Here is a 24,058-nt window from a genome sequence, read left to right on the forward strand (position 1 = left end):
CCATAGGGAAATGGTAGCCATCTTGCTGTCTTCAGCCCCATTGGCCATAATCGGAGATGGTGGCCATTTTGACTAAGAGAAAATTTGTGATCTGTTAGCCTTTCATCATACTTTAATGAAACAGGTTTAAAAAACCCCAAACCACAAGTGTTGTGATAAAAACATGAGAGTTAACAATACTATATTAGTATCAGATGAAAATTTGCTATATTAAAGAAACCAGAGGAGAATAGGTCAAATGGGAAATTGCATGGACTTTTCACACAGATAGAGACGAGAGAAAAGGCAAATGTTGATATATCATTCTTGACAGTGTCCCTTTAACATCAATATAATTAAATGTGGTTTTTAAATTTTACAGTGATGATTAGTTTACACTAATAACCTCTGTCACATTGCTTCTATCCTGATTGAGCTTCCAATCATTCCATACTATGGGAACAATATGATGCCATTACAGTCAGGGTAATATTTTACTGTTGCTGTATAAAACTGACTATGACCTTCAACTCCAGAAAACTGAAATTGTCATCTGCAAGTGGTTTTTTTTTTTCTGTGCGGATATCTATTACACACACACTTTCCAGTGTTTATAATTAGAAAGCAAAATGGCATAATTCTGGTATCCACATGTTCTATATACTAATGAAATTTAGAAAGGTCAGCACAAACACAGTGAAAAGTAAGGACTGCGGGGGGGTTTTTCACCCTTAGTCCAAAAGAACTATTATGTACCAAGAGATTTTACAAGAATAAAATAAAAGCCCATTTTAGAATGACTGTAGTACATCAGAGGCAGAGTGCCAAGATTACAAAGTGTGCACCAAGTTGTTATGGTAACTAAACTGCAGCTTGTTGCATAAAACACTAGCTGTTCACCCCTGGGATTGTGTTTAAATTCAGCTGCTATGCATTCCTACCTGACTGAACAGACTAGATCACCAAACTGCTAGATGAGATCTGACTCAATTGGCAATCTCAACTGTAGAAAAGAAGCCTAGGACCCACATCGTGTAAAGAATGAATTGCTTCACTCCTGTGGATTTTTCATATCAGCCCCAAGCTCACCAGTAGTGGAACGTGTGGGAGGATGGACTGCAGCTGTCTATTGTTTAATGAGCATATTAGAAATGACATGAGAATGACAACATCTGAAAGTCACCATCAGAAAACATTACCTCGCAGTGGGATATTTTGGTTAAATTGCATAGAAAAGGTTGAAATCCCAATTTTAAGCATGGTAAAAGGTGCAGATAGATTCGTCTTTCACCCAATAAGACTAGCACACAGGTTCTTGCCACTGAGACAGACACTATTCATTGTATCATAAAACGGAGGTTAAAGACCTCCTAATTTTTATCTCCTGTCAATGTAGGATTGTTGTTTTTAATAATGCATACATGGAAATGCACCTGTCTCTACAATTACCTTGTCCTTCCGATCTTCTCCTCACCTCTGTGTTTGTCTGTGGTACATCATCTAAATCCTATTGTGAGCTCCGTGTGACAGGGTGAAATTTGTACTATGCCTAGTACAATGAGGGCCTTAATCTCTGTTGGGGGTTCTTAGGCACTATGCAATGGAAATTAATAATAATCTTTTCCAGTGCTTGTTCAAGCTACTTTATGGCAAGATATTCTCTTCACACTGCAGGTCCAGTTTGCCCCTTGAACACACAATTCCCACGAAGATAGGTGGAGCTGCATGAAGGTATTTGAGGGCAGAATTAGGCCCTGTCTGACATCTGTCAAAATAGCATGCACATATCCTTCCTGGCAGACTTCTGGAATGGTCTGAAAGATTACATTCCAAATTTACTAGATTTAATAAAATCAACATGACTGCTTGGCACTGGAGAACCAAACAGTTGTAATGGACCTGTAAGTGAGATGCAATATTTACAATTTGCAAACAGCTGGATGCCTCTGTGAGAAGACAGGTAGAAGTGGACCAGAATGGAGTTAGCCCATAGCCAGCCTGGCAGTGCAGTAGCAGTGAAATGTGCTATCCGGTGCGGAATCAGAGAACATCCTGGATACACTCGGGGTTGACATTACTTACACCTGGCGAGGAAGGAGATTCTCAGAGTGGCATGTCAAGCCTTCTTGGGTGAGTGGCAAGTTGAAGAAAATAAAAGGGGGAGAAATGCAAATTACTGAAGGACCCACCCAGACATCCACAAACACAGTGCTCTCAAGTGTCCTGCATGTGGTGGAATATTTTGGTCATTTTCCCAGCCACATGCTGCCATGTGGTACAGATAAATAGTCTGATTTGTTTCCTCTGATAAGTGTACTGTTACACAAAGAGAATACATATCAATGTTAAATGTATTCATGACATGAGAGAGCTGTTCAGATAGCTCACTACTACTGGGTGAGAAGGGGGGAAAGGGGAGGGAGGAAAGGATAGGGAAGAGAGGGAACAAAGGATACTTTTAAACCTGAGTATTACCCCTGAACTCTGGCCATTCTCCACCGACGAGGAGAAAGGCACATTTTTCAGTATTCTGAATTGGCCTTGCCTTCTTTTATAATAAAAACTGTTAGAGAGAGAGGCTATTGCATTCGGAGAGTGGGGAAAGATGGGGCTCTTATCAGTGTGATGAACAGGAGAAGAATGGGAGGTTTTCCTTTCAGTATTCCCCGAAAACCTGAACGACTGCAGTTTATTGTAACCATAAAGATGTTTGAGAAGCTCTGGATCCCCACATTACAGGAAATGGCAGCAAACACCCATTTCTTGCTGCTGTTCTCAGCCCTCCCATCGCTATAATAAAACATGTGCCGAATTTTAAAGGGGAAAAACCTGCTTTGCATCATAACCCTGTTTCCTTGAGTGGAAAAGCATGTACCCTTTTTGAAGGCACTTAAATGACTTAGAAGCCCATGTTGGCATTGGGACTTGGGCATTTTTGTCACATGACAGTAGGGAATCCGACGTCTTGCAATGGAATGCACACAAAACCAAGGAGCTCTTTTTGTGGGAAACTATAGTTGGGTTTTAAATCAGCCAGAATTGGGTTGTGCAGCTAAATCTTGAACACCTTTCTCATGTACATCATCCCACTAAGGTCTTGGTAGATGATCTAATGGTACCTTCTGGCCTTAAAAATCTATGAAAGCAAATTGGGCCCTGAATGGTGCAAAAATATTATGAATGTAGCTGCTATTCCCTGATTTGGGGTTTTATTACAAATTCCATATTTGAGCCAGGCCCAAGTTCATAAATACAGGCTAAACTTTCAGCTAATATTATTTTTATTATTTACATAGTGCTCAGATATGTGCTTGGGGCTTTGCAGAACAAATATAAAGCCATGGTCCTTGCCCTGAATGACATCTAATCTATTTTAGTTCTGACACAGTAAGTGAGAGTAAAAAATAATAGAATGAATGGGGTGAAGAAGAATATTGGTTACAGTAATCAGATCAAGTATTCGCACACATTGATGGTTCCGTTAATTTCTTGTAAAGCCACTTTAATTCACACAATGTAAAGAAGATAGTGTTTTGGAGTGGATTTGAATGAGAAGATTGTGGCTTGGGGAAATAAAGATAGGGAGGTCATCCCATGCACTGTGGGAGTGTAGATAAAGGCCCAGAGAGGTGAGTTGGAGAAGAAACAAAGCGGCCATCTTTGAAAATTAGGCCATTTATATAGGGGCCTAATTATTGATTTAAGTGCCTAATTTTAGGCAACCAAATTTACAAATGTTGGCCTTAAATGACCGAGCCAAATCCACTGTTGGCACAGGGCTTGATCCTCCAAGACTCCAAGTACTCTGGCCCAGATCCAGACAAACACTTAAGCATGTACTTAACTTTGGAGTCAGTGGAACTATGAATGTGCTTAAATATTTTTTCTTTATCAAGGCCACAGTATTCAGCACCTTGCAGGATCAAACCTCTAGATGAGTACAACTCCGTTCTCGTCAACTGAGTGGTGCCTCTGAGTAGCAGAGATTTCAGCTTATTGAGTATATTCGCCATTGCAATGCAGCTAATATTCCCCTTAAATGTGCCTTTGGCAACACCGATGCAAAACTTCTATTTGCATTATTTCAGCACAATTTGCAGAGTTCACTAAGTTCTACATGAAAAAAGGATTAGAGGATATAAAAGGAGGAAAAAATGTGATCTCCAACGAGAAAGGGTGTACATTATAAAGCCTCATCCTAATAATCTTTTGATAGGGTGCAGATGCAGCAAGGACCAATCCACATTTGATCACCTGGTGTACGGATCAGCACACTGTTATATTCAGCATTCCTTTAAAACCAACCCTTTCAGAAGGCATTACAATAAAATTGCCAAGTGGAAAATAGTATTTTAAACCATTATCGTCAGTGCTGCAACAAGAAAAATATTTAAAATAAAGTAACTGTCTGAAGTGTCTCTAATGCATCCATAATTGTGACATACAGACGTCTGGTATATAATTTTTGAACATTTGGTATTGGCAATACTGTAAGTCAACCCAGGTCATATGACTGGGGCCAGGAAATAAAAATCAGCCAGTTTCAAGCACTCCTGTGCATCACACATCTGTTACTCTCTCCTCCGTTCTTTGCTTTGGGTGCTTCTTCTTCCCCACCCTTTTGCTCTTCACACTTCTTGTTTCCCATCCAGCTAGAGAGTTTTCTTCAGACCTCATTACTGAGGGAAGCCCGATTGAGAAAGGCGGGTCTTTCACTGTACTCTGAAACTAGTCTGGTTTAGCTTCTCTCTGCTCTTTGGTAAGAAGGCATTTTACAGTCCAAAGCCTCTGCTGAGAACGCTGCCCCGTGCTCCCAAGAGTTTCACCCCGAGCTATATCAGGTGTTGCACTTTTGTCAAGCACACCTATTTGGCTGCAAATGGAGAAGTTGTTTCTTAGTCAGGCCCTAGCCCTTTAATGCGTCTGGGAACAGGACCCTGAAGTGTATTCAAAATCCAGCACGGGCACTAGTGGAATGTGCTGAGCATGGGTGTGATGTGCTCTTGATGGTCTCTCTTCCTCAAAAGACATGCTGATACAGGTTATCTAGGTAAGAGTTTCAGCAATGGCTTTCACCTTATACGCAGCTTACTGCACTGTCATACTGACCTAAATCAGAAGTTACATAAAACTGACTGAATTAACAGGTTTTGTCTCCCCAACTATGTTGCTTTCAGTTGCCCTCAAGGACCCATTTGTCTTCACTTCAGTTACCTTAGGCAGCCACTGGCAGTTCAAATGCCAGCATTCCCACATCTAGCAGTTGCACTCACATTCATGTAAACTTCACTGAAAACTATCAAGAACAATATAAACTTATTCCCTCAGAAACTCATCAGTCATTCACACTGGTTCATTCTTAGAATGCCTCTATTTTAATTCCATCACTGAAAAAGCTAACGGATCCAGTATATTTCTGTATTATACAATGAAGATGCTTCACCATTATGGTGATTGGGCTTCACTCGTGTCATCTACTCCTTTTTTAAAATCTCAGCATAAATAAAGTTCAACAGAGACTATAGCTTTATGTTCTTTGCATACTGTACCTAGAGATTTACATAGAGAATAGAATTGCTCATGCAATTGCATTTTATACAAAGATATAAAAAATTCCCTGCATAGTATCATTACAAAACATGAACCACATGTTATTTACATAGAGTTTTTCATCCCAAAGCTCTTTATAAACATACAAGTGGGAGTTGGGAGGGGGAAACCACTACTACAGTGCTGACCTCTCTTGGACGCAAGGGTAGCAGCCTGGAAGATATCTATTTATGGCATGCATGTCCATTAGCAGCATGTGTTAAGGAAAGAAGAAAATCTGGCTAAAGACATTGGGCAAACTTCTGCTTTTTCAAGAGAGCTCTTAGGGTGCGATTTTTGTAGGCACCTAAGGGATTTGGACTTTTAATGGGAATTGAATGTCCAAGGCCCTTAAGCAGCTTGGAAAATATCAGCCTTAATATTCAGACTGAGATAGAATCTCAGTTTTTAAGGTCGAAGAACAAAACACAGCAAATTGCACTGAACTCAGTTAATCTATCTTGGAAAGATGGCAGTGAGTCATTTATGAAGAGGGCAACTTCTTAGCCTGGAAGTTAAAATATAAAATAGTCTATTCAAATAGATTAAGACTCAACCCAACAAATGCATCCTACACAAGGCATAGGCCCAATCCTACTCTGAGATGGCATGTGGTTCTCACTGGAGTCAACAGGAGTCCCATGCTTTTATGTAAGGACAGACTTCTGTCCTATGTTGAAATGAAAGTTCACTCAAAAAAGCATAAATAAGGAGAGTCTGAACAAACAAACAAACTCCAGGAACATAAAAAGCAGGAGGAAACATAATGAAAGGTTTTCATGTAGCCAAACATATTATATGCTGCAAGGTCATCCTCCTAATTCATGGAATTCAGCTAATCCTCTCGATGAATGCAGCATGTGTTGCTCTCCAAATGAAATTGTATAGGCTCCAAATAAGAGGCAGTCAGCTACTTCTATAAATGCAATCAAATGACTGTCAGTATGAATAATACCATTCGATTTTCCCCTTTCTGTAAACAAGCAAAATAACCAGAAATGTTTCTGTATTGTTTGAAATGCCAAAGGGAACTTTTCCCCAAAATTATTTCAACTATAAATCAAGCCTGAAAAAACCATGTTCAAATCAAAGGTTAATATCCCAAGGTCCTTAATGTATGATTACCACCCACCTCTTTTCCATTAGCATGATCTCCTCCTCCTTGTCTTTCAAACACTCCCCTGGACTACTCTTGCCTTCTGTCCCACTGATTCACATGATTGGAAAGTAGTAACTACTTAGCACTCAACCTTCAGAGCACTGCTCTACAGAAAACACGATTTGCCGTCTGGTTCCAAAGTCGAGAAACCTGATCACTAGTGAGAAGCAACAGCGTCATTTCTTTTCTGAAGAGTTTGTCAGGTTAATTTTTTTAAATCATGGACCTGGTCTCACTAACCACGGTTACAAAACAAAATTGCCTCCTCTGATGTCAGTGTAGTTACACCAGTGTAACTGGTGTAAGCAAGAGGAGAATCAGGTACTCTGGACCAGATTCTGATTTTAGCGATAATTATGTTAATCCAAAGTAAATCTCTTGATTTAAATAGAGTGGCTGCAGATTTGTGCCAGTGCACTAGAGAGCAGAACATGACTCAGTTTCATCTGAACAATTAATCTCAACAACCACTGTGCTGTTTAGCATGAGTCTCTGTACGGATATACTCTAGTGTTTTGGAGTTAATTTCAAAATATATAAATTATCTAAAAGAGTGTCAGAAAATTAACAATTAAAAGCTTATTTTAAAAATTCCACATTTGTTTTGAAGTAACTTTTTTAAAAAGGCAAAGAAACAACTATTGAACCGAGTGAAGCATTAATCACTACATCCCATATCCAGAGACTATTGGCCAATATCTGAGCCAGTTTGAATCCAACACAATCCCACTGGAGGCACAAAGGGTGCAAGTCAACACAGAATTTATTCCTGTATTCATTCCTTTCAGATGGAAAGGACTCAGTGATATAATACATCTTTTTCATCTCTGACTACTAAGGTCTGATTCTCATAAACCCTTGAGCTGAACTAAATAGGTCTTCATCATGTTATGTACAGCAGCATGATTTTTGAGGGGGGTGGGGAGATCGGTGGTTGAAAGGGGCAGGTTGCACTGACACCACTAAGCGAGCAATGACATTTGGGGGGAAGGAGAGAATCAATGAAAATCAGAGTCAAGGATTTAACTTTGTGTTTAGCTCGTCCTAGTGTACCTAAGTCTTGCGGCACTATGTTTAAAAAAAAAAATAAAAATCAACCACTGTTCTTAAACCAATTGGTATACCTGGGCTCAGCAGGACAGACTGGCAATGGAGCTTTATGTTATGGCTAAATTCCGCAAAGGACTGCACCTTACTCCAAATTTGGCTTGTTGGTTTTCACAGAGAGGTATGCGTGCATCTGACTGAAGGGGTGGCTTCCATAGAGAAGTTCTGATTAATATTGTCAGGAGTTAAATCATGTTTGTGGTCATAGCTGGGTCTACGGTATGTGAATCCAGAACACAATTCATAGTAAGAGTGGTTAGCATTGGGGATGAAATCCAGCCCATGTCCTCAGTGGGTTGGAGTCTCCCCTGGCTGTGGAACCTGCACCATTTTGCAGGTGGATGGGTAGGGCTGGTAGGGAGTGCACTGTGTAGCTGAAAGCCCTGTTCCATGTGTGGTAGCAGAGAGGCAGTAAGAAAGGAAAGAGTGGGAGGGCTGGGATGGGGAGGATCCATTACTGTGCGTCTTGTCCCAGTAACATCATTTTATGACCTACCTGGTGACTATGGAAATCCTCACAGGGATTGATAAATGCTAGTTAGAATCGTAACACATGACATAACTGCTCAATCTGGTGCTCTCAAGGCAGATTTCTGCTGCCCTAAAAGCCGATGCCTCAATATCTGCTAATTAGTCCACCGTACACTTTCAGGAGATGGGTCAAGGGGCACACACTAGATTTTCTCATGTCAGAGATGAGGAAAATCAATTTCAATCCCCAAAGAGTAAATTATGGGTATAGGTCACTGAACACTATCAGTGGGGAGAGGGATAGCTCAGTGGTTTGAGCATTGGCCTGCTAAACCGAGGGTTGTGAGTTCAATCCTTGAGGGGGCCATTTAGGGATCTGGAGCAAAAATTGGGGATTGGTCCTGCTTTGAGTAGGGGGTTGGACTAGATGACCTCCTGAGGTCCCTTCCAACCCTGATATTCTATGAATTGCTTTATGCCAACAGACCGTTGAATGGTAATCTTGCAAAAAATAAAATCTCAGGAAGCAGAACTTCTGTAAATTTCAGTTTCAGTATCTGCTCATAAGAGCAGAGCATGCAAAGGGATGAAAGCATTACATGCATGCCTTCATCCAAACACAACTGGCCGGTGACATTTTTGGCCTACTACTTTTTGAAAGCAAGTTCCAACTCATTCATTAATTTGAGCATCTGAAAAATCAATGATCTATTAATTTTCCTCATAACCCTGAGGTATTACAGAATGCATACCCTATTTTACCCTGTTCTTGCTCACAGCCCAATAAAAATCAATTTGTTTTGTTAGTAAATACCACACATGTTTTCTTAGAGAATTAATATCAAACAACATATTACATTTGGCATATGGGAACTAAATTCGGACCCTGTGCAAGTCCATTCAAACGCAGTAGACTTGTACCCACTAACATCAGACCTAAATTTGGCCTAGAGAGAATATTTTCTGTCTGATGCATATTGAGGTTCCAGGCCACAAGAGTAATAAAGTACTAACTGTTCCTGCATTAGTCCATATTGTATGCCCAATCTATGTGAAGAGTTCCTGTTGGTATCAATAGTATCTACTATCTAGATACAGGGTGACTGTTGTGTTTCTAGCAAGAGTAATGGAAAAATATCAACAACAAGGATAAGACGAGTAGACGACGAGGATAGTCTTCCCTTTGGCTGGCCATTGGCTATGGAACTCCTTCCACAAGGCTTATGAACAATCACAACCCTTTAGCATCTCACTATGCACCACAAGCCATCTTTTAGCCACAACTTTCCAACAATAATAAAATAAACACTGCCCATCATGAAAAGTGGGCAGTGTTTATTTTAGCTTAAAAGTATTTTAGCTTAGTTACCAAATGGGTAACTAAGCTAAAATAGGTTTAGATTTTACCTTTTGGGTTTGTGCAATTCTGTAAAAGCATGGTGAGGAGCATGGTTTAAATACTTAGATCACTGACAGGACAGAAAATTGATCATTGTTGAAGTCTGTGAGAGTCCATGCCCCTAGACAGTTGAAATGAGTCATTACTGCACTTGAATACAACTGACTGGTCATTATAAAGAAGCCTTGGAGCCTGCTAACACCAAAACTGCTGCATGAAACAATTAAGTGAGCTTACTGAGAGAGACAATATCATGGCTTGGAGACTGGAGGAGCATGGGAAGAGATTGAAAGTGGGCTGCAATTACCATCTCACCTCTATTCACGGATAAAACATTGGTCTGTTGTGCAGTCAGGATCCTTTGAGAGTTCTGAGCCACAAATCCTCTTCAAAAAATGTCAGAAGGAAGCAAATGAAACTTCCCATCCTTAACATTACTGCACTCTTTACAGAAAGAGAACTTTTCTTGAACGCTGTCAAATTACGGTAGAAGAAAAGTCTCCGTCATCTTCAGTGGAAAGAGTTACAGAAGAGCAGTTTTACATTGGAGTTGCTAACCAGAGCTTGGAGTTGTATTATAAACAACGGTTAAACTGTATTCATCAATTTAAACATGAGGGACCAAATCCAGACCTGGTGCGAGCCTGCAGAGCTCCAATCATGTCAATGGAGTTGCATTTACTTGCACCAGGTTCTTAATTACTAACACATGTAAACTTATATTGAATTCAAAAATTTCTGAATTAAGACCTACGTATCTGATCTTGATAACATACACAGAGAAAAACTCAGGCCAAGCTGCTTTAGGACTAGTGGGAAGAGAGTCAGATTTCCTTTCTCCCCTCTACTTATTTGAAGTATTTACCTTGAAATTAGGTACCATAGTCCTATATTTTGCTAACTAACCTTTTGGTGCTCTTAAGATAGATGGAATAATATGTATATATTTATAAGGCACACCATACCAGAAGGCATCCAGTTAGTCAGGAATAATATAAGCAAGGACTATACAAATTTTGCTACCTAGTTCTGTCAATGCACTTAATTCCTAACCCCCAACTCATGCTATTTCACTTGTTTGCCCTTATTTGAGGAGGATATCATCAAATTGTGAGATGACTTTCTGACGGACAAATATCCAGCACAGCAATGAAGCAAAATCACTTTCGCTTGTGAGAGTGAGAGTACAGGGGCACTTCCTGCTCTTTGGCTTTTTCCTTTCTCTTGCACGGGTACTCTGAGAATGGACTTTAAGAGTGAGTGCTGGGGAGACAGAACAGGAAGAATGCCCTTAAGGAAGGAAGGCCTCCACATTCAGGGTCAGAGGACTGGCATAAACTCCAGGACAGGAGAGTTTTCTATTATTACATTTTTTGATTATTTTAAACTCATTTTGATTTCTGGTTATAAAATTATTCTTTGAAGAAATCCTTTGCTGACTACATTGAGTCTTCTTTCTGCATAGTCAGTCCACTAGGGACCTAAACCAAAATTTGAGTCCATAAATTGAGAGGCAAAGTGCACTAATCCATTGTGCCATCTAGTTCCGTACGAACAGTCCTGTTATATGGTGCAAATTTATAGTGAATGTAACAACCCAGAACAGTAGGAGTAAGGGTAATGAAAATCTAAATGCATGAAAGTTCTACAAATCCCACAGATTTTGGGCACCTTCAATTTGGGTATTTCCAATTTTTGCTGCAAAATGTTTTCATTAAAAAAAATATTCTTAAGTTCATAGTGAGAGGTTTAGTAGAATAACTAGACTAGAATAGAATTTTCTTGTTGTAAAATTAACCATTAAATATAAACCTGTGCAGTGCTATCTTCTTCACTGTGCATACAGAAAAATGGTAACAATAGCTCTCAGAGGCTAATTTGGGCTGCTTCACTTATCTCAGTGGGGTGTTGACTCTGAAAACTAATGATAATATAAAACCCAAAGCTGTTAACTATTTCACTGTTCAGCATTCAAGCAAACATGTAGTCAGCATGCTTTATCCAATGTGGGTGGCTACCCATTTGAAAGAACATTCCCTAAGGATAACATTTAAAGATGTAAATAACTGAATTGTATATTTTCCATGGATTTCCAGTTTGCCCTGACATGAGTTACCAAATTATTTACTAGTCACTCACAGGATGACTTAAGGAATTTCTTTTTTCTATACTTAATTTGTAAACTGTTCACAACATATACATAATTAAAGACATCCAAAAGCGAATATGCACTAAGGTCTCTTATGTAATAAACCTGAGACTGAAAATATGAACCAAGTGTATGCAATCTTAAGCTTTTGTCAAAGTAATCAGAATAAATGGTAAGGGGATGGTAGTGCCTAATTGATTCATCTATGGATGAGATCACAGAAAAAAAATCCTAAGGCCAATGTACAGTAAACAAGAAAGTAATTTATGTCTTGTCTCTAACATAATCCACCTTTCAATGTCAAATTAAAGACGCTTAATCAAAACTGACTCAATGTTCTGTCTCCTGCTGAAAAAGAGCAGTTGCAGTGAAATATTAAAATGACCAGGAGATCACAACATCATTTAAGCCATGCCCAGTGAAAATGTGGATTTAAATGTCATCATTTGTAGACATCTAAACTAATAATGTATTTGTGTTAAGCTCGGATCATCACCTGTATCTTTTAAGCAGCAGTGTCATGTTTAAGACTATTACTTGGTATCATCTACGAAGGAAACTCCCAATATTGGAAACCTCCCAGAACCTCCCCAGTGATGGCCCAGATTCATGTCTACAGCCATGGAGCACAGCTCAGTAGAAAGATACAAAATGACTTTAAACACTACGTGTTTCTGTGTGGCTTTATTCAATGAGCAGTCTACATCCTGACGTAAGCAAGCACTTGGAAAAATTTACTATAGGCTGAATACTAATGTTCTTAATTCAATATTCATTCCCATTTACTCAGTCCTTAGTCAAGCCAACTCCCATTCACAGACTAAGGATTTTAGGATTTGGCCCTATATAGATTCTTAATATACCTTCCATAATTTCTGTAACATATATTCAGAAGCTATTCAGAGGAGAGCATGTCCAAAACATATGAACCAAGGCCCTCCAATTAATTTGTTTCTAAGCCACCCGGGGGAATGCTTTTGAATAAAATGACGCTATTTTAGCTGGAGTCTAGCATTCTCTATGTAATTGTTTGTAGCATAACTCATGATGCTTGATGCATACTGACATGCTTTTAAATAACTGAAGTAATTCTCCTGTGAATATTCCAAGTTAAGATCTATTGGCTCTTATTTTAAAACTATTCTCGCTGTTTGGATGACTAATCAGCTTTGTGTGAGCAAAGGCTTCTGCATTAGGACAGTTGACTGGAATTATTTTTCTAAAGGAATGATAATGCATTTGTCTGCAATGTCCTTAAAGAGAGATCAGAGTATCTCAATTTTGTTGTGTTGATCTGAAGAAAAAAAAATCATCAGATGACTCCCTGTCATTTTTTGACACTTTCTCTTTATGTTATCTGAGTATATATCTTATACTATAAGTATCTGCCCTCCCAAATAATTAGTATGAGATATGTAGTTCTCTCCCCTATCGGGTCACTGGGTGAATATTCTATTCCTACAATTATATGGTCACGCTAAAGTTTTCCCATCAAATCTTTTCCTCTTTAGTAAATAGACTTTAACTGTAATGACCTACTGCACACTGCTTGCTTCTCAAAAAGAAAAGGAGTACTAGTGGCACCCACTAGTACTCCTTTTCTTTTTGCGAATACAGACTAACACGGCTGCTACTCTGAAACCTGCTTGCTTCTCAGTATTCATTACCAAGTTATCAGGCAGTTCCCGAAGTCAGTTTTCCATTTAATATAAAACTGAAAAACACTCACCCCCTGCATCCATAAACTCAGTTGGCAATTGTAAGGCGTTTGTGTGAATTTAAGACATTCTACTCGCCCACAAAAAGCTAGATGTTGCAATGATGATTTGGGGAGAGGGGAATTCAACCACTGTAAATATACTAGAATATGAGCGAAGCAAATATTGTTAATGCAGTTGCTCTTCCCAAAAGAAGTCATTTGCTCAGGATTTCAGATTTTCAGGTACAAGATGAACCTATCTAGTAAGGCACCCTTGGGACCTGACCAGCGCTGAACCAGAGAATTCTCCGAACCCCGGAGGTCAATATTGTAGTGAGTGGGTCTCTCTTTATTTTTATCTTGCCGAGGCGAATAAACGGACCAATGCTTGCAACGCAGCCTAGCCAAGGCTCATCGGCTCTCTTCATAACAAAGCGTTAGTGTTGTTACACAAGTTTACTGTATTGGCACAAGGAAATAAGTGGATAAAGCATAAAAAACACAAAATAAAATCATGCCAGACCAGAGAGTGCCAGACTAGAGAGGTCCAACCTGCACAACCAAGGCTCATGATTTACTGCTAATAGTTCTTCACACATCTTTGACAGCTGTTCACCAACATGGTTTTCAGAAAAGACAGCGGGAGAATTTCTAAAGCACATAGCTAATAATTCCATTGCTAATGCCAAGAGCATCAAAATAGCACAGGCACCCCTTTTCAAAATAATACATATTTTAATCATGTTATCCCTCAAATCAGAGTTCTTTATAGTATTAGAAATCATCCCACTCAACTGACTCATAGGCTTTCTAGTGTTAAATCTTTTTTCTCCCATGTGCATGTTTTTCAGAAATCTTGTCTAAGTTTTCTTTTTTGTTTTTTTATATAGGAGGATTTCAATAAAATCTCGGGAGGTGATAACTTACAAGAAATCTCTGAAGCTATCACTCAAGTAGTTCTTCAGGAAGATCTGTACTTTTTACATTTTTATTAACAGGATTTTTGACTGGTTCCACATGCAGAAGCATATCTCCTGCCTAAAACAATTCAGAGAGAAAATGTCATGCCAGTGAGCGATACTCTTCACTGGCTTCTACCTTGTATCAGACCATTTTCTATATCTTCTTTCTAATCTAAAAGACTTCATTTGGTTAAGTCCAGCCTACATCATGGACTACCTGTATTTCAAATATCACCTGATGAGCCAAATTCTGCTGTGATTATTACAAGAAATCAGTCAGTCAATCAGCGATGTTTACGTTGTGAGATAATTGAGGATAGCTGATTTTATTTCATTTTAAAAACAATTTGTATTAAATAATCTAGAGGTCCGGAGCCATCAATACGAGTATTTGCCAATCTATATAACTGCCTGTCCTCCTTTATTTTATTACATTCAGTTGCTGTGTGTCAAATTAGATTGTCTCAAAGAGCTTTCCATCTAATTTGAAATATGGATCCTATGTATACCTTTGTTTGTACAGTACTCTGTACATGGGACCTGGACCCTCACTGGGTTCTCTAGGCAGTACTTTAATATAAAATGAACAATAATGTTTGCACACAACAAGGCCTATTCCTGCAAGGTGTGAGCACTGTCAGTTTGCACCAATGTCAACAGGAGTTGAAGCTCAGCATGACACAGGATTGTGATCAATACCTCGATTGCTTTGTTCTAGGGGATGCTATGATTGATGGAGACCATGAGGGAACTTGCAGGTGTTAGAGGAGGTGAGTTTTCAGTAAAATGCCTCTAGCTCTGGAACTTTCTCCTGCCATAACTCAGACTAAGACAAGTCTCATATATTTAGAGTGCAATGCAAGATTAATTTATTTGAATACAATTTACTCTAACAACGGAAGACTCAGAATGACCAGCATACCCTCCTTCCTCCAAAAGACCCACTGAAATATAACCTACAGGAGGAAAGAAGAACATAGTAATTCCAGCAACTGGCTCCTTTAATCTGCTATTTTCTATAAGCTGAAACCCTATCAGTCGGAAGTGACAGAGGAAGAGAAAGACCTGAGTGTATTGGTCAATCTCAGAATGCAGCCACAAAAAAAGGGTAATGCAATTCTAGGAAGCATCAGGTGAGGTATTTCCAGCAATGACAAGGAAGTGTTAGTAACATTATATAAGACACAGTGAGCCCTCATATGGAACAGCATGTGCGATTCTGGTTTCCCATGTTTAAGAAAGATGAATTCAAACTAGAACAAGTGCAGAGAAGGAATACTAGGACGGTCAGAGGAATGGAAAACCTATTTTACAAGAGGAGACTCAAAGAGCTTGGCTTGTTTAGCCTAATCGAAAAAGGCTGAAGGGAGATAGGATTACTCTCTATAAATACATCAGAGGGATAAATACCTGGGAGGGAGAGGAGTTATTTAAGTTAATGGCCAATGTTGACAAATGGATATAAACTGTCCATAAACAAGTTTAGACTTGAAATTAGACAAAGGTTTCTCACCACCAGAGGAAGGAAGTTCTAGAACATTCTCCCAAGGGGAGCAGGTGGGGGTGCGGGGGAGAGAGAGACATAGCTGGCTTCAAGACTGAGCTTGATAAATGTATGGAGGGGATGATATGATGAGATTGCCTACAATGGCATGTGGCCCATCTGCGACTGCTAGTAGCAAATATCTCCCCATCTCCGTCTGTTGGGACTAGATGGGGAGGGCTCTGAGTTACTACAGAGAATTCTTTCCCTGATGTCTGGCTGGTGGGTCTTACCAACATGCTTAGGGTCTAACTGATTGCCTTATTTGGGGTCAGGAAGGAATCTTCCCCCAGGTCAGATTAGCAGAGACTCTGGGAGTTTTTTGCCTTCCTCTGCAGTATGGGTCACTTGGTGTTTTAAACGGGTGGATTCCACTTGCTGGTGGATTCTCTGTAACTTGAAGTCTTTAAGTTACAATTTGAGGACTTCAGTAACTCACTTGGAGGTTATAGGTCTATTACAGGAGTGGGTAAGTGAGGTTCTGTGGCCTTCCATGTACAAGAGGTCAGACTAGATTATCATGATGGTCCCTTCTGACCTTAAAGTCTATAGTACCTAGAAACTATGGTGATCAGCACAAGATAAATTTAGTAGTTCATAGATTCCAGGGCCAGAAGGGACCGCTGAGATTGTCTAGTCTGACCTCCTGCATGACACAGACCATAGAACTTCCCCTGAATAATTCCTTTTGAATCCAATCCAAGCATTGATTTAAAAACTGCCAGTGATGGAGAATTCACCATAACCCAATGATTAATTACCCTCACTGCTAAAAATTGACATCTTATTGCCTGTCTGAATTTGTCTAGCTTCAACTTCTACCCGATGAATCTTAAAATACCTTTGTCTGCTAGATTGAACAGCCCGTTATTAAACATTTGTTGCCCACGTAGCTACTTATAGACTGTTATGAAGTCACGCCTTAACCTTCTCTTTGTTCAGCTAAATACACTGAGCTCTTTCAGTCTGTCACTATAAGGCACATTTTCTAATCTTTTAATCATTCTCATGGCTCTTCTCTCAACCCTCTCCAATTTATCAACATCCTTCTTGAACTGCGGACACCAGAACTGGACACAATGCTCCACAAGTGGTAAAATCACCTCTCTACTCCTAGTCAAGATTCCTCTGTTTATGCATCCAAGGATCACATTCACTTTTTTTTTTTTTGGCCATGGCGTCACCCTAGCAGCCCATGTTCAGCCGATTATCCAGTTTGATTCCCAAATCTCTTTTCAGAGTCACTGCTTCCTAGGACAGAATCCCCCGTGTTGTAAGTATGGCCTGCATTCTTTGTTTCTAGATGTATACATTTGCATTTAGCCATATTAAAATGCATATTGTTTGCTTGCACCCACCTTACCAAGCAAACCAGATTACTCTATGTCTGTGATCTGTCCTCTTCATTATTTACCACTCCCTAAATCTGTGTGTCATCTGGAAAAACTTTATCAGTGGTCCCTCAAAGTACCACCTTTACCAGAATGCCTACAACTAACTATAAATGACTTGACTTTAGCATAAAGTAATATAATCTTCAGACATGTGAATCTTTGCATTGTCTGAATGAGGCTAATTATGATATAAGTGAAATAAACAAGTTTAGGGAGAAAACAAAGGGCAGAATATCAGTAATAATTTTAGTAAGATTTAGCATAAAATAGCTAGGTTGGTTAGTCTCTAAGGTGCCACAAGTACTCCTTTTCTTTTTGCGAATACAGACTAACACAGCTGTTACTCTGAAACCTAGCTAGGTGCACAATTTTCAGCCTGTCAACACCAGTAATCACAGTAATCTAAGCACTACAATGGAAGAAATTATTAACTGAATTCATTTTGCATGGTCAAATTCTGCCCTCATCTATTCTATTTCATATAGACTTTTATATCACACATCACTGTAGTATCTGAGCAACTTCCAGTGTTGTACACGTTCTACACCTGTGCACCCCAATGTGGAGACAGTGGGATTGCGCAGGTGTAACCTAGGTCAATATTTGAAGACAATGAGGGAGTACATGTACAAGTGAAGGAAGAACTTCTGCAGAACATTTCTTGCTGATGAGGATGCATGGAACGGAAAGGACACAGCTTGATTCTTAGAATTCTCAGGGCTGGCAGCTTGAACTAATATCTTGATACATGTAAACTGAGCAAATTTCATTTAAAAGTCAATGAGATGAGAAATGTGGAACCACACTAAGCCACGTTACAGTCACTTGTCCGAGTAGATTTGCAGTCTACTGGTCAGGCCTTTTTGAGTAGCCAAGGAGCATAGTTTTATACAAAGAGATTCTAGATTATCCTGGCCAAGAAATCCCCCTAATTCATAGAGATTAAGACCAGAAGGGACCTCAAGATCCTCAAGTCTGACCTCCTATATCTCACAGGCAACCCACAGCACTGAGCACCCTCACACTAAACTCAACAACTGAATTTATACGGAAGTATTACAGCCTAATGTTTCTTTACATAGTGCCTATAGATGCCGAGCATTGCCAGTTCCCAAGGAAGTTGTGGGTGCTCAGTACCTCTCCGGATCATTTCCCCAGAGAGCACCAGATGAGACCTCCCCTTGGACCCGCTGCCCATGCAGTGAGCTAATGTGGAGGGCACTAGGACACTGAAGAGTCCAAAGAGTCAGGAACTGTAACCTAGGCAATTAACAACAGGCTGCTTTTCTCTACTTTCTCCCTCTCCCCTCAGACACACACACCAACTGCCAGGCACTGGTGCTTCCCCCCCACCCCCATGCGCGCACACACAAAAACTGCCCATCTCTACAGCTCCTTCCTCCCACCTCCCACTCCTTTTGCCCACACCCCCCTAATCTGCCAGCCTCTACAGCTAAACATTAATATGGCCAAAGAGACAAATCAAAATATTAACTTCTTTTCAATGATTGCTTTGGCGAAATGAAGGTACCAGCTCCTAGATCAATGTCTAATGCCACATACAATACATGTCTCCTCTCTCCAGCAGCGAACACAGAGCTAAGCTGAAATAGACGATTTTCTAATGAGGAAGCACAGTTTAGGTACAATGTGTTATGGCAGAATCTGAGAAAGAGCAATAAAGTACTAATATAGATAGATATATATAGATAGATATACAGTTAGGTGTTGGCCAGACTGAAAATGCCTGGTTGTGTGGCTGTATTCTTACATGTTGCAGATTTTAAGGTAAAGTCCATGGGTGTGTTTTAATCTCCCCCTCAAACAACAAAAGAAAGAAGGAAGGAGATGAGAGAACCAGGGAAACAAGGAAGGGAATGAGGGGCAACATCAAAAAGAGGAGAAACAAAGGGAAGGGAATAAAAACCAATCTAGAAAGAAACAAAGAAGGTAAGCAAGCATCCTCCTTTCATGTGATGGAAACCCCAGGCAACACATCCCACTCACTCACTGCTCCAACGCCCCCAAAGCCTGCCTGGGTTCTGGCCATGTAGGTGATGCTGCTGCTGCATTAAAACAACCATCCACGCACAAGCCGCTGGAGCAAACACTCAGCATTTCCAAAGTAGACAGTCCCCAACCTACTCCTCTACCCCAGAGCCAAATGCTTGGCCCTCTGCATTAGTGCCTGTCCAGACTCCTCTCTGGAAACCCATCACTCAACCCTCTTAGGACAAATTTTTTTTTTGGGAGGGGGGTGGGGGGGAGGCTGGTGGGTAGGGGGCACAATTGTTAGACAATAAAAAGAGGGAGAATGTGTGTTGGCGGGGGAGGAGGTATTTCAGCCACCTGAAATTGCATCATTATTTAATATAAGCAGAATTATATCTGGGTAGCTTATATTTTTTAAAAGAACTTTTGAAGCATCTAAGTGATTTAAATATCTATCCACTGGATATTGTAGTCTTACCTGTCAGATGTCATTCTGAGGGGGGTAGTGAAAATCCTCAGTTTGCTAAATTGCACCACTTGATCAGGTTACTATGGAAATCATCTTGAGGAGGGGGGGGAAAAGCCACCCTCATCCTCTCCACCACCAAGGAGGAAACTGATCCAGTGAGCAGATGAGCTCTGAGCAGGAGCTCTATGCCTCTTCCTCTGTGTATGTCTCGCTGTCTCTCTCTTTCTTTCCCTCTTCCCTTCCTCTCTCCCTCCCCCAGAGGACTCAGCAGGGTGATCAGATCTTCGCCTGGCTGCCAGAGCTGGAAGCAAAAGGACAGTCTCACACCAGCAGCCCCAGCCCAGTGCTTTGCTGCGAGTGGTGCTGTTTCCTAGCCGCACAGCTGGAATTTAAAGGGATAGTGCCTGAGAAAAATCTCAGCTTTTCTAAGATCGTTTCCAGCTGATGGGGGGGGGGGGTGAAGCGTTTTAACTAGAAGTTTCCTGTAGGGACCTTGCAATGAACATGCTGAAATATAGATGTCCAGAGATATACAAAAGGAATGAGTATTATTTTTGTTTTCTATGAGAAGCCCTATGCATTATGAATGATATGTATTTCAGTAGTACCCAAAGGCCCCAACAAAGACCAGGGTTCATCTGCATTAAGCACTGTACACACATGTAGTACCAGACAGTTGCAATCTAAACAGAAAAGATGGACAAAAAGGGAGGGGAAAGGTATGCAAAACCTGCACCTGCAATTTTTGGGGCTAAGAAGTATGCCTGAAAGGTAACCAGCCTCTCTGTTTTTAATTACACCTATATCAAAATGACATGAGCAAGGCCAAGCCTGAGCAGATGGGCTTTACCTGCAAGACCTACACAGGGGTTTAGAGGATGGGATCCTGGCCCCGATCTGAAGCAGGGCTACAAAGCAAACTGTAGCAACAAATGCAACCTGCACACACACACAAAGTTTGTGACCAGTGAATAGAGATAGTTGGTTAAGCAACTCATTAAGCTACCACCTTCACCCACTCTAACCTACTAATGTCCTCCACCCACTTGGACATTGCCGCATTGGCCTGTTTCAGACTACCCATGTATGATCCCACTCAAATCAGTTTAGCCTCCGCACTTCCCTGGGGCAGCTCCACGGTTGTTCAAGTCTAGCCCATAGGAGGGGCAGCTTTCACCCACAGTAACTAGCACCATGCAGCCCTTGTAAATATATTGCAGAAGAAAGCCAGTACGGCTGTATCTCATAACACATTAACTAGGGGTCACCAAATGAAATTAGTAGGGAGAAGATTTAAAACAAACAAAAGGAAGTATTTTTTCACACAATGCACAGTCAACCTATGGAACTTCTTGCCAGAGGATGTTCTGAAGGCCAAAACTATAAACAGGATTCAAAAAAGAACTAGATAAATTCATGGAGGATAGGTCCATCAATGGCTGTTAGCTAGGATGGACAGGGATGGTGTTCCTAGCCTCTGTTTGCCAGAAGGTGGGAATGGGCGACAGGATGGATCACTTGATGATTACCTGTTCTGTTCATTCCCTCTGGGGCACCTAGCATTGGCCACTGTCGGAAGACAGAACACTGGACTAGATGGACCTTTGGTCTCACCCAGTATAGCTGTTATGTAGCGTGGGGAGGGGCTGCTGAATTATTTCAGCTCTTGGGAATGTTTTGCCTCCCAGTATTCAGATGGCCCAAATCAGCTCTGTTGCTGGTGACAGCATCATACCTGCTCCCATCCTGGTAGGGGAAAGGGTGAGAAGATCCTCAGGTGCCCATGCTCTCCATGTCCCAGCACTGAGAGGGAGACTAACCACAGAGTGGGAGGAAGGAAGCCTAGGTGGATGGGAGGAGGAAAGAGAAAGACTTCCAGGCAGAGAGCCAACCCCTGGGGAGAAAGAGCCACTAAGTCAGCATGCCAGGGCTCCCCATTTCCTATACTGGGGGTGTGGCAAAGGTGTGGGTTTCTCCTCACCTCCCTCCGCATAAGAGGAGGAGGAGGAGGACGACTACTTAGCCAGTGGTGGCACAGGGAGAGATTTTCCACAGGCAAAAAAGGCCCGCAAATCCCATTTGTGTCTTTGAGAAAACTTCCCCCTTTAACACCACCTGCTAGCTAGACCTGGGATTTATTACAACTGTGAGAGCAAATCAGCATTGCTGCTGTCAAAACTGTACCCACTAGCACATTGGGGCAGGTGGGGGAATGAGCGAAAAGGGTGATACTTGGATTCAAGAGACCAAAAAAAAAAAAAAAAAAAAAATCTATCAGCACAGTGAGGTGTTTGCCTCTCCTGAACAATTACAGGCACTTGAACCAACAATTTCCATTTAGGAAAACGGTAAGATAGGGGAGAAACAACAGCTAGCAATACTACAAGACCTTAATACTAGGAAACGAAAAGACCATTGGCAAGGATGTAACATAAGGCAGGTGTTGATATTCAGTTTCCCCAGATGCCCAATTATCCAAATCTCACCATAAATTGCAATATACTGATTATGCTATCTAAACAGAATAATATGGATTTTTGCTTGTAGTTTGCAAAGTGCAATAGAAAGTAAAAGGGCACACATGCCTGCCTCTCTCTAAGGTGCAAGACAGAAGGGAGATCAACAGTACTAATATCCTTAATAATAAAGCACAGTACAAGACTTCAGGTGATGCATCTCTGAGAAAAGAGGAAAAGATAATTGTCATCTAAGCAGCTGGGAAACTTAGACTCAAGGAGCAGGTTATTTCTTTTTTATAAGACACATGATTAGTAAATTATCTTAGAATACTTTGTTTACAGTATGTTCCTACAGAGTTTTGTTTTGAACGGGTGGCAACACACCCACCACACCAACTCCTTTCTGTCCAGTTCTAGTCTGTTTGTAAAGGCCTCTCTCAGCTTCCAAAAAAGTTGTGTGGTTACACTTCTCCCCTGGAAGGCATATTTTCTTGTTTCTGACCATTGCGCCTCACAGGTTATACAGCTGTGGAAGTCTGTCTGTCTGAGACTGCCAGACAATACAAATAGTAACCACTTGAAGAAAAGTGTTTTCATCAATAGTGCACAGGAAAGCAACCCTCCAGGTCAAAGACAATGCCTGTCAAACGTTTTCTAAGCCAATTTATTTACCAGCGAGGAGCCTCTGCAGTGGTTTTAACTATTTGTTGGAAAGTTGCTGCCAATCTTAGTTAGAAGTTATTTCATTACATTAATTCAATATTTTTGCCATTTGTTGTAGGTAACCAACCAACATGCTATTACTAACCATACTGGGGAATAATAAAGAGATGCTTAAATCCTAAGGGGAGAGGCACCTTAGCAATCAGAAAGGTGGTTGTAATATCTAACATATTCTGCTTATCAAGGCTTTTCATACTTAATAAAGAAAAGTTACCAGATGGAAGAAGAAAAGGAGGGAAGTTTTTTGTGAGTACTCTTGAGACAGATGTAACTCAGATTTGCAGAATTGTGCATAGGAAAATATTATATTAAATTATATTGTACTCTCTTCCTGTGGGATACAAATGCATATATTTGATGCAAAGGATGGAGTGCTTTAAATGTAAATTTATTTCAAAGATATTTAGAATAATTAAGGGCAACACATTAATTTAAAATTGCAGTATCTTGGCTTGTGTATTTAAATGAGATCAATTATCTTAGCTCATGTGCATTCATGTAAGTGGAGGGGCAAAACAAAGAAAAGCATACAATGACAAAATAATAAATCAGTCCCTGTGGACTAGGTACATTCATTTCCGTAGAAATTACATCACCAACGGACACGTGACCTTGTCCACAACTCCTAGAGGAGTCTCTCACAGTCATAAAGAATTACTCAATATCACTTGTCAAGTGCATTAGCATCCTCCATGTGGTAATTCCTCACCTTGGACAAAATTTACTTTTTAAGACTGAATTACCTAATGGCAAAAAGTTGTGTTCTGTTTCTGCTTCCAGCAGTATACTGCATATTAAAAGCAAACAGCCAGTGTTAACATAATGTTAAGGTTTAAAAAGTTGGGATATTCCAAAAGCTGAAGTCTCTACCATAAATGTTAACTTAGCCATGTTGCACATCCTGTATATTTTATGGTATAGAACAAACTGGTCGTACTCAACTAGGAAAACACTCTAACCTCTT

At 40.4% G+C, this 24,058-nt stretch overlaps 1 protein-coding gene across 9 annotated transcripts in view; it reads right to left on the reverse strand.

The window, feature by feature from the left end:
* Nucleotides 1–20,239, reverse strand: part of NAV3 (neuron navigator 3) — a 757,820-nt gene extending 737,581 nt beyond the window's left edge. For 7 of the 9 annotated variants that reach the window (XM_074941992.1, XM_074941993.1, XM_074941999.1 and 4 more), the window contains exon 1: nt 19,922–20,239. The gene's annotated coding sequence lies outside the window, so the exon portion shown is untranslated. The remainder of the gene's footprint in view (nt 1–19,921) is intronic. The other 2 variants (XM_074941998.1, XM_074941996.1) reach the window with 1 other exon arrangement.
* Nucleotides 20,240–24,058: the final 3,819 nt, after the last annotated feature.

This window comes from Natator depressus, chromosome 1, assembly GCF_965152275.1.
Source record: "Natator depressus isolate rNatDep1 chromosome 1, rNatDep2.hap1, whole genome shotgun sequence".
Classification (NCBI taxonomy): Eukaryota; Metazoa; Chordata; order Testudines; family Cheloniidae; genus Natator; species Natator depressus.